The sequence below is a fragment of the Biomphalaria glabrata genome, chromosome 7, assembly GCF_947242115.1.
Source record: "Biomphalaria glabrata chromosome 7, xgBioGlab47.1, whole genome shotgun sequence".
NCBI lineage: Eukaryota > Metazoa > Mollusca > Gastropoda > Planorbidae > Biomphalaria > Biomphalaria glabrata.
The window spans coordinates 20,036,410-20,052,262 of NC_074717.1; the positions used below are offsets into that span (position 1 = coordinate 20,036,410).

General features: G+C 36.3%; 1 protein-coding gene across 1 annotated transcript in view; it reads left to right on the forward strand.

Moving 5' to 3' along the window:
- Positions 1–5,369: 5,369 nt before the first annotated feature.
- LOC106070596 (octopamine receptor-like) overlaps positions 5,370–15,853 on the forward strand; it is a 98,832-nt gene continuing 88,348 nt past the window's right edge. The window contains exon 1 of the mRNA XM_056037002.1: positions 5,370–5,760. The gene's annotated coding sequence lies outside the window, so the exon portion shown is untranslated. The remainder of the gene's footprint in view (positions 5,761–15,853) is intronic.

A 15,853-nucleotide genomic window follows, 5' to 3' on the forward strand; every position in this document is an offset into this window, starting at 1 on the left:
GTTACTTTCTTTCCGATTGCCTTCAGCCCTCGATCACGGAGTTCTCGCCTCAGTTCTTTCAATTCCAGTTCGTTCAGCAGTTTCAGACGAGCCATAGTAGATCCGATCCCACTCTCTGACGCCAGTGTTACGTATCTCTCCTACTATCCAGGCTCTCTTCAAACTGCACCACACGACACAACGAACTTAAAGAACCTCACAACTCAGGGCTCCAAAGTATCAGTCAATTTAATTTCAAATACATTACAAATACTGTACAGTTGGCAACAACATCACAATGTCTTTACAAAAACCAAGCCTTGCTCCGCCTGACTTCACACACCGTCTGTCTCTAACTTCGCCTCGTCTGGTCACATTGCGAGGTAACGTGAAGTCCAGTCCTTCTGACACACTCGCTCTTATATAGTGTCTCTATTGGCCTTCTAGAATCGGATGGAACGTTCTTGACCACTCAGAATGATCACAATCGCCGTGACTTGCGTGCGTAATATTTACACACAGGTCGTTGCCGGACTGGCGTGTACTGTCACTGGTCACAGTTGACCGATCGTCCTGCGCTGGACTGGGGCGATTTGGGGTAGGCTAAAAACACACAGCACTACCCCCATCTGTGTCACCACCAGGTTTACAACAATATATATAATATATATCCTCAATTGCTTCTCAGGCAGTATATTTTAACTCTGATGATATTCGCCCTTAGGAATTCCCAAACGTGACGTGTTTTCTAGCCTTGTGTTTGTGATGAGCTCGTCTAATTTTGAATCATCTGAGAGGCTTCTTCTGAACCTAATAGCGCATCAAGACCTTATTTTGGCTAAAAAGTGCCCATGTATTGCCCAAAGGGTTGACCTTAGAATGGCTACATCTGTCAATGTGTGACCTAAAATATGACGTTACATCTCATTGACAATGTTTAGCTATACCCGCTACTGTGTAACATTAATAGATCACACACCCCATAACATGTGTGCTCATTAGAAGCAATGCCCTCACCATGTAACACTACCCTTTAGAAATGTTCGGCAATGGTCTTTTCAATTATTCAATGTCAAATCAGTTCTTATAAATATAGTCCATTAACACAGATCTGAACACATACAACCGCAAACATCTCTATTTACAAACACATTCATGTACTCGCATACATGGGGACATACAAACATATTCTGACACACATATTGACATACAATTAGTATACTTCAATAAATATAGAACTATACAGATTATTACACATATACATAGATACATACACATTGATATAGGGCTCATTTGGTCTTGAAAGACAACGGATGCGCCCAGATGAATGTTGTTTTTTTCTTGAGTCGTGAGTGGGAGTGTGACTAATCAAGCCGATTCTGGAGCGGCAAAATACATTTGTTTTAGGACAATCTGATAGGGCAGCTTTCCTTCTGATTCTCTTGACTAAGGCCGCTTCGTTTCTTTTGCTCTCAGCGATCAGCACGCACAGTCTGTCTCCATGCACTCCGATCTTGTGCTATTTCCTCCAACATATCTTCATTGATGCCTGCAGTTCTCAGATCTCGCTTGCAGACATTTCTGTAGGTCTTGGGCGGACGTTGGGTCTGTATCCATCCGCAAGTTCAGCATTACATGCATGATGCTGGTGACATATCCGAGCAAACACAATCTTCTCTATGTCAAAATAGCATTGATAGAGTGTGCGATCCTTCCAGAAGATGCTCATCATGTGACAACTATTTAATCTCTACGATTGATGCCTGTAAGTTGACCAGCTCCCGCCACCATAAAGAACAGTGTTCACCATACAGGCATTATAGACTTGCATTGTGGTTGCCATGGTTACTTTGGCATTTTCCAGACACGTTTGGAGAGTTTTGTCATTCGTCATCTTAATGTCTAAATTTAGGTTGCTGGCAAAAAGTGGCAATAGTTGCTCCGAGGTTGGTCAATACAAATATAACAAGCACATACACATTTTATAACATACATGCATGCAGACTCACACACACATACACACCTATTTTCACATACATTCCGACATACACAGCAGCGTATGACGTAATCATCTTCTTTTTTTGAAGTAATGTCTTTATCATATAAGATAAGATACACACATAGTCTCACATATAAACATTCTCACATACATACATACACATGTTTTCAAACGCATGCTTACATATAGACTACATACATAGATCATTCATCGATTCATATCTGTACACACAAACACAAATATTCTCATAAGCTAGCAGACATATATATATATATATATATATATATATATATATATATATATATATATATATATATATATATATATATATATATATATATATTTAAAGAGAGAGAGAGAGAGAGAACAAGTCTTCGTTTATGATACTTTAGAAACTATACAGAAATTGAGGTTGAGCTATAAATAGATTTAAAGAACTTTATTATAATGTCAATGGTCGCGCGTTCTTCGACTCTGAAACACTGTTGACAACATTCTGATATGGTATGAAATGAAAAATTACATTCGTGATTTTGTGAGGAGAGGCTTGCAATAATTTTGACAAAGCTCGTATCAACTCACTCTGTCTGTCTAGTAAACATTTTGAACAAAGGTATTTTTTTACACCCATTCTGTTGAAACATAACACAAAATTATTGTATCTGACAAAACATGAATCAATAAAATAATATGAATCAATTAGTTAAATGATTACTGGTAATTAATTATTCTATTTGATACAAACAAGGGAAATTATTCGTTCATTATACAGAGATCTGGGGAGATGTCCCATTCGATAATTTTACACGCTATTTCTCACACACCTATTCTCAGATAAAATTCAAACTTTACACAATTATCTATTGTACTTAACAAAACATGAATCCATTTAAAACATTAAACAATTAGTCTTTTTTTTTTTTTTTAAATATTTTGTTTGAAATCGACAAAAGGAAATAAATTCTATTTTTGTTTTGTGTGTAAATGTGGAGTTCTTTCCCTTAGGTAAGTTAAGGTACTTTCATATTTTGCTTGTTAAAATTGTTTTTGTATTGCAGCTATATTACGCTCATTGAGATATTGTCCAATCTCTTTTGTGGGCCTATGGGAGAGGGGGTATCTGGGAGAAGGTGTCCGTATTTTAGTCGCTCAGTAAACACAATAGAGCTTGATTCTAGATTTGAGCTGAGTCCCCTAAATAAACAGGCAAGATCAGCCACACAGCGTCACATTTAAAGACTTTGAAAATGTCCGCAAGTTCAAGCTTCAAGAATTGTGTGTGATTTGTCATTATTTAAGGGATTTCATAGCCGATATCATTATTAAGAGCTCTTTAGTTAGATAACTTTGGGTTATAGTTTAGCCAAGAAAATGCATTTAAATTTCACACGTTGGGATCATCTCGTTGACTCCCACTAAGTTGTGACATTAACCTCTCACAGCTCCTCAACTGCCATGTTATCATCAAGTACAAGCAGAAGAAATGCAATCACAGAGCGAGACTTAATAGAGTTGCAATGTGATTGATGCACGCTTTATTGACTTGCTTAAGCACGAGACGTTTTGTGTGTTAATGAAAACATGGCCAGGCAAAAGCCAAATTAGCAAATGTTTTACAGTCCACTTGATGAAATAATAGAGGCACAAGTTAAAATGTATCTGGCAATGGCAATAGGTGTTTAAAATGTGATGGTATTTTCAGACGTTAAATCTGATGACCCAATGTCCATTGTATGCCGCAGAAGTTAAATCCGATGACACAATGTCCATTGTATGCCGCAGAAGTTAAATCCGATGACACAATGTCCATTGTATGCGGCAGAAGTTAAATCCGATGACACAATGTCCATTGTATGCCGCAGAAGTTAAATCCGATGACACAATGTCCATTGTATGCGGCAGAAGTTAAATCCGATGAAACAATGTCCATTGTATGCGGCAGAAGTTAAAACCGATGACACAATGTCCATTGTATGCGGCAGAGGTTAAATCCGGTGACACAATGTCCATTGTATGCCTCAGAATCAATCAATACACTTCATTGTACTTCTCTGCACTTACATAACTTCTTAGCCTTTTACTGTATTTCTCTGCACTTCCTTGTTCTTCTCTGCACTTCACTGTACTAATCTATACTACAATGTACTACACTACGCTTCACTGCACACCACTCTACTTCTGTTCACTCCGTTGTTCTTAACTGCACTACATTGTACTTCTCTGCACTCAATTCTTCTCAACGGAAATGAGAAATGTATTTCACTTTACTCAACTGTTCCAAGTCGTACTGCTTTCTACCGCCTGCCAACTATAGGGAGCCGTACACACGTCCCTTCAAACTATATATCAACTCAACTATCTCTGGTTTATATAAGTTCCCTTAGAACCTTCTTGGATATTGCAGAAACATACAGAACCTGAGCTGTTTCCATTCTGGAAGTTCACATGACCATGAATAGAAAGAGCTCCATGTTAACAACTCTATCTTTCAATAATGTGTAATGTATTGCTCTTCTTCGATATCAAAGAAAATAAGTATTTACCATTTATTAATGGACTAATTGGTTGTTGTTTTTTTATTGACTCGTGTTTCCTTAGATAACGTGTACAATTATCTAAGGCGACAAAACCCTAAATATTTAGCCATATCTTTCAATACAATTTTTTCCCATGTCGGTATACAAATAAATATTTACCAGTAATCAATTAATTGTTGTTATTTTTCAATGGATTAGTCTATTGTCTTTCCTAATAAATAATTGTGCAAAGTTTCAACTTGATCTGAGAATGGGTGTGGGAGAAATAACGTGTTCAATCTTTTTACCAGACAGACAGAGAGACAGAGTTGATTTTCTTTTTTGTAAAAACACAGTTTCAGATCGCCGATTCCTAGAAACAGTTTTATAATAGATTTCACTCTTTCAATGCCAACTGATTTATTTTCGTATTTATTTCCTATGTGGGATATAAATATAAAAGAGCTTGGATGTCAAAGTCAACATAATTCTAAATGACGAAACGAACTTGTTTCTAAAGACGCCCAAGCTTCGGGAATTTCCGCTGTATGAAACAACTCGTGCTCACCTCGCGGCGACGTCATCGGTCATGTGACTTGTTTGGTCTTCCTCCTATCAATATTTCCTCGTTCTCTCCTGCGTCAACAGTACCGTCACCGAAGACGACCCGCACGCGCACGCTGATCGCGCACATGCGCCAGAGAATCAGAAACAAAAAAAAAGAAAACTGTATTCACATTGCCCACCAGCCCACCCCATTGCCCATCAGCCCACCCCATTGCCCCTGCCTTTTTGTTTCCACAGTGTCACTCAATAATTTGATCGTCAGGCTGACAGTAACCTGCTCTAATACTTTTGGAGTTGATCAAAAACACATTAGCCTACACAGAATACAGATTCATAAGCAGCATAAGAAATCGTCCCAGAGCGAGAACACGTGAGGCGTTGGTTCCCGCCAATATTTCTTGGTCGATGTGTGAGCAAGATTCGCATTAGTTTGAATTCCAGTGAGGGCGCTACAAGGCATCTTGCATTATCAACTGGGTTATAATAAGTTGGGTTTTTTTTTTCATTTTCTCCTCGGCTGCTTGACTTGGTTATTCTGTGTTTTTTTTTTTATTTTCTCGGAACCTAGTTTGAATTAATCGAATGTCATCAAGACATTTGGAGACATCTCTCAAAGTTTTATTGTGTTTACTAGACAATTAGGGACAGACAAAACAAAAAGTTGGATTTTTTTTGTTCTTCTTTGAATTCCAGTTGAAGGTAAAGTCAGAGTTTGTTAGTTACTTCCAGTTGATTATTAGTTTATTTCTTTTTATTTTCTGAGTTTTATTTTATGGCTTGTTATTTTGTCGTTAGTTTTATTATTATGAGAGAGAGAGAGAGAGAGAAGAGAGAGAGAGATAACACAGACAGATAGGGAAATAAAGAGATAATGGGGGAGAAAGAATTAGAGAAAAAGAGAGAGTGGAACAAGGTAGACAAAGACAAATTAACAGAGAAAGAGAAACATAGACAGAGAGGCAGACACAGATAGAAAGAGAAGCGGAGAGAAACCGAGAGAGATAGAGAGATATAGAGAGGTTTGTGGAGAACGGAAGAGTGATGTATTGATTGACAAAAAAAAGATAAACAGATGGATAGAAAGATAAAATGAAATCAAACAAAAAAAAAAGGTTGAGTTCGATGTGAGAATATAGGAGGCAGAAGGATAAAAGATAGGTGGAGAGATAGACAGATAGGGAGATAACATTTGAAGAGATAAAGATAGGTAGAGAGACAGATAGGCAGATAACATTTGAAGAGATAAAGATAGGTAGAGCGAAAACAGATAGAAAGATAGAGAGATAGACAGAGAAAAGATAGAGAGGTAAAATACAGAGAGATAAAGATAGAGGGATAGAGAGATAACGTAAAGAGAGATAAAGATAGAGGGATACCATACAGAGATAGTGATAGACAGTGAGATAAATATAGAAAGATAAACTACAGAAAGGTAGACAAAGAGATATTATGAAAGAGATATGACACTGACATTGACATTATTGACAATTGACTTTAATTTTAACAATATCACAGTTTTTTATTTTCTTATCAACTCTATTTTATTAACGCGTGTTAGTAGCCCGCTTGTTAGTAGCCCGCTTGTTAGTAGCCCGCTTGTCAGTAGCCCGCTTGTCAGTAGCCCGCTTGTTAGTAGCCCGCTTGTTAGTAGCCCGCTTGTTAGTAGCCCGCTTGTTAGTAGCCCTCTTTAGAACAACAACAACTTAGCGACACTTCCTTTATTCTGTACACCAGAGACACTAAAACACCCCACAGTTGTCCGCCTTCAATGAAATCCTCTGATTGATATTAAAGAACCACAACCTCGAAATGATAATTAAACAAACACAAAACGACTTATGACAACCTTGACTGGAAGATAAAGTCAGTCTGGATTGTGAATGAAAGAACGAACTGATTTGTTTCACTGTTGGCAGTTCTATGGGAGCTTAGGACTTGCACGTCATAGTGTCCAGTTCTGAAGGAACATCCCGGAACGTAAAACCTGCATGTCATAGTGTCCAGGAACATCCCGGAACGTCAAACAAACTATGAAACAATATACTCTTACCTTAAACCAAGATATGCCCCCCACACACACCTATTATAACTATTTTGTAGATGCCAAACACACAGGATGACATTCATGAATTTTCCTTTTTTACTTTGAGATACCATCAATGGAATAAATCATTTCCGTGTTTTCTTTTTGTTTTTGTTGTTTTGTTTTTCGACAAAATGACATGAAGAAAAAATCATAAAATTAGTGCCTTAACAATCATTGCATAAAATTAGTGCCTTAACAATCATTGCATAAAATTAGTGCCTTAACAATCATTGCATAAAAATTGGAAATAATTGTATTTAGTGCGCTCTAGTGCAGACACATTAGTAAACCAGAGGCAGGGGAGGGAAGGGGGGGGGTCTGGAAGAAGGTTTCCGTGCTACCGTTTCAATATAATTAAAAAAAAAAAAGTTGGTTGAGTCTGAAATCGAACTAATACCTCTAGTTAAGTACTTTTAGAACATTTATTTATTTATCTATTGTGAGTATAAGGTATTTTAGCTCTCTTATCAGGTTGCAACTTTAGGTGATTATTGTCACGGGTCTTTCTGCATCCGCCTATTTAGTACATTTTCCATATTTAAAAAGAAATGAATACGACTAATTCATTAACTAATTGAAAACTTTTTTTTTGGATTGATTCATGTGTTGTCATTGACATTGAATGATTGTACAAAGTTTCAACTTGATCCGAGAATAGGAAGTGGAAAAAAAAAACAAGATTTTGTCAAGACAGACGAAGTGATATGGTATAAAGTGACTTAATATATAGTGACGATATAAAATGACTTGATATAAAGTGACTTAATATATAGTGACGATATAAAATGACTTGATATAAAGTGACTTAATATATAGTGACGATATAAAATGACTTGATATAAAGTGACTTAATATATAGTGACGATATAAAATGACTTGATATATAGTGACGATATAAAATGACTTGATATAAAGTGACTTAATATATAGTGACGATATAAAATGACTTGATATAAAGTGACTTAATATATAGTGACGATATAAAATGACTTGATATAAAGTGACTTAATATATAGTGACGATATAAAATGACTTGATATAAAGTGACTTAATATATAGTGACGATATAAAATGACTTGATATAAAGTGACTTAATATATATTGACGATATAAAATGACTTGATATAAAGTGACTTAATATATAGTGACGATATAAAATGACTTGATATAAAGTGACTTAATATATAGTGACGATATAAAATGACTTGATATAAAGTGACGATATAAAATGACTTGATATAAAATGACTTAATATATAGTGACGATATAAAATGACTTGATATAAAGTGACTTGATATAAAATGACTTGATATAAAGTGACTTGGTACAAGCCCGGTAAAAATAACTATCGTTCACTACATAAACAATACGTTAGAACACAATTAAACCTATACAGCATTGATATGTATCATTCTTTTATAAATACATCATCAAGTGACAATATAAAATCTGGCTAAAAGAAGTTTGTGTTCAAATAACCAACGCACTAAAACGTTCTGCCTGCTTCACCACCACGGACATAGCTAGCTATTGTTTCGAGGTGAGGCGTTGAGATAGATAGATAGATAGATAGATAGATAGAGAGATAGAGAGATAGAGAGATAGATAGATAGAATCAGCCAAGTCTTTGTCTGAAGTACAGTCTCGAGAAACAAGACATTCTAACAGTATTCACAAGAGCAGACAAACACACATTCATTCTGTTATGAAAATCAATTATTTTTTTGTCCCCGAACACAATAGGTGAAATAAAAGGTCTACAGACAAAAAAAAAAGAAGGTAATTGAAAGATGATATCGACAATTGATAAAAATTATTTGAATGATTTTGTTTTGTTTTATTTGTAAAAAAAAAAAAAAAGATTATTTTTTTAAAGCGTTCATTAGAACAGGAAGAAACGGAATGAATGAACAATGCGCATGCGCGTCACTCTGGCTGATCAGGACGCTTGGTGTCGCTGATAAATCATTCATAACTTCCTATGGCCGCTCGAGTTTCCTTTTTTTTTTTTTTTTTTTTACATTTGCATTGAAAAGGAAAAACCGTGGGTGGTAGGATCGAATACCAATGGAGCCAGTGCGAAGTAGCATCAGATGATAGACTCTACATCTGTCTCTCTCTGCGCTCTGAACTTGTCCTAGATTTGTTTAGGAGGACATGGACTTGTGGATTCTGAGCAGACAGTTTTACGTGTCATTCAGCATATCAAATCATTAACGTAGTTTTATTAATGGGTCAGGGTAAGGATTAGATTTCATAGTTACAGTTTGCCTTTAAATTTTAAAAAGTCTATCTATCTATCTATCTATCTATCTATCTATCTATCTATCTATCTATCTATCTATCTATCTATATAATCTATCTATCTATCTATCTATCAATCTATTTATCTATCTATCTATCTAATCTAATCAAATCAAATCAAATTTAATCTATTTTTTTAAAAGTATTTTTTATGTTTTTGTTTATTTTTTTGTCTTTTTTTTTTAATACTTAATTTGGATTTTTCCTACTACATGCCTATCTCTTCTATCAGTACAATCAAATTATGCACAATTATCCTTAACCAACTAGGGTGGACAACATGTGATCATTTCTAGCCAATCAACTTTATTTGTCCATTTAGTCTGCGAGTTTAGGCGCTTGATTGAACAAAATGTTCACACAAGAAAGTAAATCAAGGAAATTGGTTGCTTTTGTTTTCTACACTGGTCAGTTGGCTTTATTGACGTTTACTGATCAGTTGCTAATCTTGACTTTTTAAAAGTTTACTAACTGGTCAGTTGGTAATGTTGGCTGTATTAATGTTCACAGTTTAACTGATGAAAGATTTAGTTACTTAGTTACTGATGTGGGATTTACTCAAGTCAACAGGTTAGTTACTAATGTAGACTTTTTTTCTTAGGTCACTCGTTAAATATTAATGTAATTTTTACTGAAATTCAGTGCAACATTGACTCATGAGAGCTTGACTGGTTCTCCAAAAGATCTGCATTTTATACGAATTTATAAATCTTGGATTGAGAAGAAATGGCTCATTACTTTTGTTATTGCAGAAGGAAATCACTAGAAGTCTATAACATTTTAGTGCTTCATGCCACAGGAAATCTTCTTAGCAGACACTGAATTGAACATGTTGACCAGATCAGGTTTTGCGATGATGCAAAACTGCCTAGGATCATCGGCTTCTTATTTTTCCTCAGGGTTGGGGTTTGTCCGTGCTTGAGTTTACCTGCAAGGAAGCTGAGGTTTGAGGTTTACTGCCCGAATCTTGCTGGTTTTGGCGCCAGTTACTCGTCCAGGCCCTTTCCCATGTCAGTTCTGCCGGACCCAGTATCTGAAACACACGAAAAGGCCAGGGATTGGACTAGTTGTCAGACGTTGTTAAGGAGGCATCCTTAGTATGTCCGTTATATAGGTAGTGTTTATTTATAATCATTACCACTTCCGGTAATAATGACCTAGCTATTGTTGAATTAAAAAACTCAATCATGTGTGCACTCATAAGAATAAAATAGAGACGAAGGTTGTCGCCCCTGGCTAATAAATACTTCTGCAAGTATACAATGTTAGGTCTGTGTCAGCGAGAAAGTTTTGTATCGCTCTGATGTGGAGAAACATTCTCATTCACAAACACACACATTAGTTACAATTCACAAGATACATTTGCAAGTGATAATCTCTTAGATATAAATGAATTAGTCTGACAGAGATATACATGTTCATCACCTTTTATTTGTGTCTATATGAACTCAAATGTAGGACATTAATATTTGACTGGGCAGTTTTTTATTTTTTGCAGACCTGCGAGTTGGTCTGGTTCAAAAACACTGGGTGCGAATTAGAAAAAAGAAACATTTACGTCTGATTTGCATGTTTCTTCCTGTAGAGAGAATGTTCTAGACCTCTTCCATCTCTCTCGCTTGGACAATTGCTAATAAGTTTTCTATTTTTATTTTCAATGACACTTATTTTCTTTATTCTTCGTATTTGTTCTGTCTTATGTTGTTCTCATTTCCAGGGGCGGACTGGGTGTCCAAATCGACCCAGGCTTTCGATATAATTCGGCCCACAAATTGTATGCCACATGATGGGCGTCCAATTCTACTAGTCGTCAAGAGCAGAGTGTAAAGTTCAATAATGTATCGAAAGTTGTTACTGATAGGAATACTTTATTAGATGATCCAATAAGCTAACAGAGTTTTGAGTTTTTATTTACCCCTCCCCCAACAGATGGTTTTGACAATAAAACTTCCCTTTTCGATATAAAATATTAAGCAAACTACAGTCACCAAATTCCATGAGCGTAGCCAAGAGGGGTGACATGACATTCTGCTTGCTGTTGGAAAAAGACACATCCTCTGCCCCTGTAGAATGCAAGGCCTGAAAGTGAACTTTACTCACAAGGTCATCTACTGCTTTCTAAATAACTTGTAAATCTAGTTTGACTGTCTGCAGCTTAGGGCTGACTATACACACAGCAGAACCTGTCCACTTGTTGGAAGGTCATTTACATATCCTTACGTTCAGTCACACAAATACTGTCAAGATTGTTTCATCGTTTTGCAAAGTCTCCATGTATTTCAACTGAAGTCTATATATTTGACGTCTTGGTACAGACTGGCATTCGGTGGCCCTACCGGCCCAACCTGCCCACTGGCCAGATTTCAGACTCATTTTTTTTTAAATCCTTTTTTCCTTGGATACTTCTTTGTGTTTCTCACAAACTGTGTCGTTGTGTTTCTTACAAACTGTGTCGTTGTGTTTCTTACAAACTGTGTCGTTGTGTTTCTTACAAACTGTGTCGTTGTGTTTCTTACAAACTGTGTCGTTGTGTTTCTTACAAACTGTGTCTTTGTGTTTCTTACAAACTGTGTCTTTGTGTTTCTTACAAACTGTGTCGTTGTGTTTCTTACAAACTGTGTCGTTGTGTTTCTTACAAACTGTGTCGTTGTGTTTCTTACAAACTGTGTCGTTGTGTTTCTTACAAACTGTGTCGTTGTGTTTCTTACAAACTGTGTCGTTGTGTTTCTTACAAACTGTGTCTTTGTGTTTCTTACAAACTGTGTCGTTGTGTTTCTTTTTCTTTGAAACTTCTTTTGTATTCACTTACTAGAAGTCTTTCCTTCTTTCTTGTTCTCACCATTTCTCTTTTATCTCATTTTATTCACTATTTCTTTCTTTTTTCTCTTTCACTATGTCTCTCTTCATTCAAACACTGTGCTGACGTCTCCATTGTTCTCTCTCAATCTGTTTGGATTTATCTCCCTTTTCTTCCTCCTTTCACCTCTGACACGACACAGATTCTCTTTGTTCTCTTCCTGCCACACACACACACACACTTTGTGTTTCAACCCTTCATTTTCTGTTTCTTTCTCTCCTTCTATTTCTCTCTTTTTTGACATGCACATTAATTTTAAAGCCTCAGCCTCACAGAGCTGGGAACTTGAAACATCTTCAATCGATCGAGAACATTCTTCTTGTTGTTGTTGTTTCTTATACTAGGCGGCGCATGTGTAGAAGAGAGAGCGGATGTATTTCTAGGAGATAACTGTGTGTGTGTGTGTGTGTTTAGAATGAAATGTGTTTTACATTTAAAGTATATCTTGAATGAAATGTGATTTACAACGAAAGTGTGTCTTGAAATGAAATGTGTTTTACATTGAAAGTGTATCTTAGATTGAAATGTGATTTACATCGAAAGTGTGTCTTGGAATGAAATGTGTCCGACATCGGAAGTGTGTCTTGGAATTCGGAAGTCAAGTCATTCATAATAGTTAGGAGAAGTCTTACACACTGAGTGACTTCCCTCTCCTTACCCACGGAATGCAATGACATCTCGCGTATGACGTAATAGTTGAAAGTTAGAGAGGGTGAAAGGGAAGGGAATAGTCTCCAATGGGGGGAAACTATTCTCGATAATAAAACAGAACCAAGAAATACTAAAGCGTCTTATCCAGAGGTCTCAATTCCTACTGAGGATGTGAATTTCAAAATGATTTCCATCTCAATCGTTGCTCCTCTCGGTGTAATATAGTGATATATCCCACAAACACCCTCCTCGTATAGGCCCTAAACCTCACCCTAAACCTTACCCTAATCCTAACCCTAAAAACCTCACCCTAAACCTTACTCTAAACATTACCCTAAACCTTACCCTAAATCTCACCCTTTATCTCATATCATCATTCATGCATCCAACATTTGGAACTTCTATTTGGAGGGAAGACTTTAACATCGCTATCAGGCACCTAAGTCTTGGGATCTCCAATTGGGAGCCTACAGCGCCTCACCGCGTTAAGGCACTTTATCTTTGGACCTATCCCTTCTACACTTCACTTTAGCATTCAGACACCCATTCCTGTTCCTTCTATTAGGAACCAAGATTTCATCATCGAATTCAGGCTCTTAAGCTTGCGAGCTTCCATTGGGAGACTCTTCACTGCCGTGTAAACAAAAAGTATTTTATCTAGTCCAGAGCAGCCAACATTTCTTAAGGTGCTGTGTTTTATGGACCGGAAGGGGGGGAGGTATATCAAAGAAATTTGGCTACTGGGTCACACGATTTGTACCTTAAATATTGTTTAAATGTGAGAAGTCTTTTATCTTCACTCATGAGAATGAGTTTCAGCGAAAGAACAAGTGACATTTAAAAGCTACAAACATAAAAGTTAGTTATGTTTAGCTATATCTTATAGTTCTTTCTCTCTCTCTCTCTCTCTCTCTCTTACTCTCTCACTGTCTCTTTCATTGTGTTTCCCTCTCTCTCCTCCCTGTCTCTCTAATACAGCCTTCCCTTATGTCTGGAGAGCCTATCGAATATTTACCACTAGCCACAGGTCAGCTGGTGTTGAGCATGCAGAAATGGAATCGATCATGATGTACCTTTGAACGTGGTTGGACTGAGGCAGTGACACTGGAAGGACCTTGTCATTAGGACCAGTCTATCAAACAATAAGGAGGCTATAGACAAGACCTAATATCTATCTATCTTTCTGTCTGTCTGTCTATCTATCTATCTAATATCTATCTATCTATCTATCTATCTATCTATCTATCTATCTATCTTTCTGTCTGTCTGTCTATCTATCTATCTATCTAATATCTATCTATCTATCTATCTATCTATCTATCTATCTATCTATCTATCTATCTATCTATCTATCTCTATCTATCTATCTATCTATCTATCTATCTATCTATCTATCTATCTATCTGTCTGTCTGTCTGTCTGTCTGTCTGTCTATCTATCTATCTAATATCTGTCTATCTATCTATCTATCTATCTATCTATCTATCTATCTATCTGTATATCTATCTATCTATCTTTCTATCTATATCTATCTATCTATCTGTCTGTCTGTCTGTCTGTCTGTCTGTCTATCTATCTAATACCTATCTATCTATCTATCTATCTGTATCTATCTATCTATCTATCTATCTATCTATCTATCTATCTATCTATCTATCTATCTATCTATCTAATATCTATCTATCTATCTATCTATCTATCTATCTATCTATCTATCTATCTATCTAATATCTATCTATCTATCTATCTATCTATCTATGTTTATAACAAAAATCTACTTCACATGGTTTTCTCGTGTCAACTAAAAGTCATTGTTCTCTACTTATCTGATCAACTTCCAGTTCCACGAACCCTAAACACTTTGTGATGGAGGAGAAAGGGGGAAGCTACTCTTGCGATTTGTCTTTCCAATACATTATCACGCCATTACTGGACACTGACCAGGTCTGCTGGAGAAAAAGTGGACATGTCCATGGCGATAACCCACGGGTCATTAGCTTGTAATGGACACTCAACGGCTTGTAATCTTTCCATTTAATATGGCAATAAAAATACACAGCCATTTTCTTCCTTTTTTTATGCTAGACGACAGAATCTCAACTCAACGTCACGTGACAAAGGTCAAAGAGCTCACATTGAAATTGAAAGCAGATTACATTTTACTTCATACAAACTTCATACAAACTTCATACAAACTTGTATTTTGATATTGAGAAATGACGATGTCATCTTACGAACGTTCGTGAATTTTAAATGGCAGTGTCCTAGAATATTCATTGAAATATTAAACACAAAAATGATGTTTAAAAAATATGTAGATGGTTTAGCCGATTAAGCAATATGCTCCCTCCAACGATAGAGAATTTAGGAGGTCGGACTTGAAGCAAGCATTTAGGACCCGGAAATTAGTTGTTACTAAGGAGAGAAATGAACATAGAAATAGTTATTGGAAGAAATAACTGTTTCTTTCATCTCACAGCACGCGAAGAGTTAAACAAAAACAGTGAATGAGTCACAAAGACTTCTAAGAATTAAGAAGATTAGCGTTGCAACGTTGAAGAACATAAAATCATCATCATCATCATCAAACTCCATTTGAGTGAGGGCTTGAGAGGCTAAAATCCTCTCTTGCAAAAGCCCTGGACAGAAACCCTGCTGTTTTGCGAAGTGCATACACGTCACCATACAGGTCGAGAATTTTTGGTTTCCCAGACCTGTCAAGACGGAGATCAGCAAGTCTGGGCAGGAGAAAACAAAATAAATTAATAAAAAAGTGATGCTGGACAGTTTGACATTAGAGAAACTAGTTACTTCCACAGTTTTATAGAAGAACCTTCACTGTAGTCCAACAATATGACTTGAGCCTCTAAGTTATTACCATGACTTCTCAACAA